This window comes from Ailuropoda melanoleuca, unplaced genomic scaffold (genome assembly GCF_002007445.2).
Source record: "Ailuropoda melanoleuca isolate Jingjing unplaced genomic scaffold, ASM200744v2 unplaced-scaffold7080, whole genome shotgun sequence".
Lineage (NCBI taxonomy): Eukaryota > Metazoa > Chordata > Mammalia > Carnivora > Ursidae > Ailuropoda > Ailuropoda melanoleuca.
Window position 1 is genome coordinate 139 of NW_023245837.1, and position 5,280 is coordinate 5,418.

The 5,280-nt window shown below is 54.5% G+C and overlaps 1 pseudogene; it reads right to left on the minus strand.

The window, feature by feature from the left end:
* Nucleotides 1–1,590: 1,590 nt before the first annotated feature.
* On the minus strand, nucleotides 1,591–2,548 carry LOC117800464 (annotated as a pseudogene).
* Between the last annotated feature and the right edge of the window lie 2,732 nt (nucleotides 2,549–5,280).

The window sequence follows — 5,280 nt, forward strand, 5'->3', positions numbered from 1 at the left end:
TGCTTGGTTTCTGTTTGCCCCAACTGTTACCTGTTGCCCTGGGCAGCAGAGACTCACATATGCCTTTAAATGTTTAGGACATCGAATGCCCTCCAGTAGCCACCTCACTACAGTTGGNACAGTTGGTGGTAAGCAAGAAGTCACTGAGGTCTCCAAGGGTCTGGACTTGGTGTTTCCCTCTTCTGAGATGGGGACACCTGTGGAAGGTATAGGTGGCTGGCTGGGGGGAAGGGGCAGGCACCTGACATGGACAGATGGGGTAGGTGAGGCCCTAGGCCCCGGGGCTGTGTGTCTGGCATCTGCAATGAACAGGTCTTCAAAGCTGCAGATTGGCTGGATCATATTCAGGCTGAGAAGGAAGATGAGGGGAGCAGAGGGCACTGAGGGGGCTCAGCTTAGACAGGAGAGGGCTGAGCCACTCCTTCGGGGGAAAAGTGGGTCAGGTCCAGGCTCATGGGGACAAACCTTAGGCCACTGTGTTACGTGAAATAAGCTAGTCCCTGAAGGACTGATACTGGAGGACCCCACTCGTGAGGGACGGAGAGCACTCCGATTCATAGAGGTGGAAGGAGCTGCTGAGTGCTGGGCCTGGGGAGGCGGAATGGGGGTTAGGGTCTCGTGGGTAGAGGTTAAGTTTGGGATGACAATGAAGTTGTGCTGATGGATGGAGGTGGCAGGTGCAGAGCAGTGAATGTACGTATTGCCACTGAATTGTACCCTGAAATGTGCTGAATGGTATCAGTCATATGTCCATTACACCACAATAGGAAAGTAGTGAGTCAGGAGGACGGGGCCATCACGAGTCCCAGGAGGGCCCTGGAGCAGGGATCCTGTATCTTGGTTCTCGCTCTCACGCCCTGCCCCTTGCTGGTGACCAAGCTCACAGTAGGTACTCAGTGAATGCTTGCTAACACATAGTGCAGAGAGAGTCCACATGTGCAAACCCTCCAGTGGGCACTGAGGGATCCCAACAGGACGTGCATCCAGACAGAGCCAGTGCCCACATCTCACAAACACCAGCACAGAAATAGCCATTTAAAACCAAGGCAGGAACCAGAAATAACCCAGAGGGCTCCATGCTCCTGGAGGCCGTGCTAGCGGTCACAGCCTCTGGCGGTCAGGGGACCGGGGGTCTGAGAGGTGGCTCGGCGCACCCCTGACCCTGAAGGCCCATGCCTGCTGCGAGGTGCAGGGACTGGGAGGAAGAACCAGCCAGGGCCCGTTCTGGCTCCAAGGCTGCTGCATGGCCGCTCCCAGCCCACCAGGTGATGTCTGTTTAGAACCAGGGAGAAAACCTTTTCCCTCAATTGTTCTTTTTAAAGATGGTTGCTCAGCATTGACACAGAAAATCATTCGATATAAAACTGGAGCCGTTCGCAGCTGCAAATGACCCCGAAATGATTGAAATGCACTGACCACAAAGAAAGGAACTTGTGCCCCAGGCAGGCCTCCTGTGCATCGGGGTGGCTAGGGGCCCTGGACATGCCCAAGTGGGCAGTGCTGGACTCCACAGTCGAGGGGACAGAAGAAGGAACATGCTCTTATGGATCTGCTCAGACAGGCAACCCTGACGGAGACGGGGCGATCCCCTCATGCATTCTGGATGTCCTGGTGATTCTTGGGCACTGCCCGAATCTCAGCATCTTCATGACCCGGGTGGGGGGAGGGCAGCCCAGCAGCCTCAGGTCCCACGTGGCCTCCGGGGCTTGGTGGGCTTGTGGTTCAGGTGGCTCTCGTCCGGCCACATGGCCTCCATCCCATTGGCCAGGTCGACCCCCATTGCCTGGTGACAGGCCAATGTCAGTCAGTGAACCTCCACCACTGACCCCCCCTCCACAAAAAGGCCCCCATATAGTAAAAGTTGCCCTGGTCCCTGGGGACGTGGGCCTGGGACTGCGACCAGCGCACGTAGCTGAAGTTCTCATTGGCCACCCAGTAGAAACTGGGGTACAGGGTGACAAAGGGGGGACAGGATCTCCACACCCACGTGGTCATGGAACTTCACGTCCACATGGCGCACACCAGGTCGTCCACCTCACGGAGGAAGCGCTGCTCACAGAAGCGGCTGATCATCGCCATGTGCTGCATGGACACATCCTGCCAGCACAGGGCACTGCGGACCTCGAGGACCACCACCCTCCAGCCTTCCCGGAGAGGCACACAGGCCTGGCAGCTGGTGGTTGGTGAAGACATACTAGGTGACCCTGTGTCCACCGTGAGGAGTACCACCCACTGGCCCTCACGGAGGGGCACACGGGGCACGGCAGCCGGCTGATGGGTGAAGACGTACTAGTGACCCTGTGTCCACCGTGAGGACCACCACCCTCTAGCCTTCCCAGAGGGGCACATGGGCCTGGCAGCTGGTGGTTGAAGATGTATTAGGTGACCCTGTGTCCACCATAAGGACCACCGCCCTCCAGCCCTCACAGAGGGGTACACGGGGCACAGCAGCCAGCTGGTCAGTGAAGACCTAGTAGGTGACCCTGTGTCCCACCATGAAGTGCTTCTTCGCCGTCTGCAGGAACAGCTCCAGGAAGACCACATAGTGACAGGGACAGGGACAGGGGACAGGGTGAGAGGAGGGTCACTGCCAGAGGCTGGCAGCAGGACCCCGAAGCTGAGGGCCACAGACCTGTGTACCTTCTTCAAGGGGCAGGCCCTGGGCTGCTTTAAGCAACAGCCACTCTCCTGGCCTCTCTTGAGTGAGTCTGCCCATGGGGCCTCCCTACCTTCTGCTCCCAGAGATGGGGCTCGTCAGCACCCCATCTTACAAAGGGGTGCCTAAGGCTTAAGAGGTTGGAAGGCCATGCAGCCCCACATGGGCTCTAGCATGCTGGAGCCAGGAACCCTCCCCCTGCGCTGAGCTCCCAGGAGAACCCCCAGGTCCTGTCCCCACCTGCCAGGAGCAGAGCACCTTGGGGCACAGCCCTTGTTTCTATGCCCTACAGTCTGGGTGGAACCAGCAGGGCCGGCCACCGACCCCATTTTGTTTTGAGTGGGATGTCACCGGTCCCCACAGAGTGGTCTCCACCTCCTGTAGGGACCTCCCTCAAGGCTACTGGGCATCCTGCTGACAAGGTCCTCAGGAAACCCCTGGTATTCCTAGGAGGGCTCACCCTCGAACTCCCCCAGGTCAGGAATCAGGTCCAGCCCATGTCAGGGAAGGGGAAAGAGGACCTTTGGAAGAAGGAGCTTGCTTAGGCCCCAGCCTTGAGTCCAAGGGTGTAAGCTTCCAGGTCCAGGTCTACATCTCCCCACACAAGAAGTTGGGAGTCTTGTCCAACCACCTCACATGTCTGGTCCCCCTTTGAGGGGACTACCTGCTCCCCACCATAGGGACAGCAGCTCCCCCATCATCAGACAAGTTTGGTGAGCCCCTCTGAGACTGATTTTTTTGTGCAGACACTAAGGCTATATCCTTACTCCTGCCCCATCATGGGCAGGTTAGCAAATTGCTCACATCGGGAAGGCGGGCACTACATTTAAATAGCGGACAGGCACATTCAACCAGCAGACAGGAGTCAGGTCATCAGGGGGCAATTCAGGGCCCAGCCAATGGGGAAACAAGCCAAACATGAAGCAGGGGGAGAGAAGAGTGCTCCTGGCAGAGGGCACAGTGAATGCAAAGTCTTGGACTCAGGCCTGAGGCACATGTGGGACAATCATACCCCTGGGTGGCCCACAGAGGGGCAGGCCATGGTGGGAGAGGTGAGGCTGGAGAGGATGGGCAGGAGGGGAGCAGACCACAGAGAGGCCCAAAGGTTATGCATCGAAAAGATCACTCTGGTTCTGGAGGAGAATGGGCTCTGTGTGGAAGAGGACAGGGAGACCCCTAACCCTAACCCAACCATAACCCTAGCAACCCCTAACACCAATCCTAACCACTACTACCGGCCCGAATGAAATCATCACAAAACCAGCAAATACATTCCTGCACCTCTTAAAATAGATGGAAGAAGCCTGGTCAGAAAAACTGCAAAACCAGGAGCTCGTAAATCTATTGTACATCCTGTCTCTTCACAATCATCTCAAAGGTTGTTCAATATACTGAAAACAAGCAATGTTATACTCTGCAATAAATTTTAAAATAAAAACATGTGGTTATATTAATTGATGCAGAAAAGGTTCTAACCAAAATCCAATGTCTGTTGCTGATATAAACACTCCTGAAAACAGGAATAAGGGGTAATTTTTTTCCATAAACGTACAGCAAACACCATGCTCAATTCTCGAGATTGACAGCTCTACTCTGAAATCAGGAACAAGGACAGGATGCTGGCTTTCAAGGAAGGACAGACACTGTGTGATTCCACCTGTATGAGGTATCTAGAGACAGAAAGTTGAATGTGGCTGCAGGGCCGAGAGGAAAGGGGAATGGGGAGTAGTGTTTCATGCACACAGTCTCCCTTGGGGAGAAAGAAGACATTCTAGAGAATGACGTACAACCCTGTGAAGTCAGCTAAGGCCAGAGAACTGTGAACCTGAAAGGTTTTAAGTGGTAAATGTTACTATGTTTAGTCACAGTGAAAAAATGAAGGACTGATGCATGTCACCACGTGGACGGACACTGAAAACAGCCCCAGCGACATAAGCCATCCAGAGAGCCCACCCAGATTGGAGCCATCTGTGCTCCTTAAATCCATCAGGGTTGTGCAAATACGGGAAAGTCTCGGGAGCAGTTGCAGAAGAAGAAAACCGGATCCGATTGGAGCAGGATATTTCACACAGTGGGGCAGGTGGCAACAGTTCAAGTGGACCTGTGGTCTGGGTTATAATATGGAAACCACAATGATTTCCTCGTTCAGGGCTATGTGGTGGTTCTGTGGGAGAGTGTCCCTGTTCGGGGACAAAACACACTGAAGTATCCCGTGTGAAGTGGCAAGTGTGGTAAAGAAACGACAGCTGGGGAGTCTGAGTGTGGAGATCCAGGGTATTTGTGCTGCTGTGACAGGTTCACTGCACCTTGAAATCACCGCAGAGTCAAGTACTCTTACAAACAACCACGTCAGCACCAGGTCACAGGAGCAGAGACCACATCAAGCTTCCTGATGGAGGCCAAGTCCTCCCAGACCCAATTCACCCACCGCGGAGAGGCCACTCGCCAGTGTAGGAGGCCACATGTTAGCAAGAGACTTGTGGGAGGATGACATCGGGGGCCCTGTGTAATGAAATGTAATGTAAGACCCAAACCATAAAACTAGTACAAAAGAGCAGGGGAAAAGCTCCTTGACATGTCTTGGCAATGATTTTTTGAATTTAATACCAAAAGCACAGGTAACA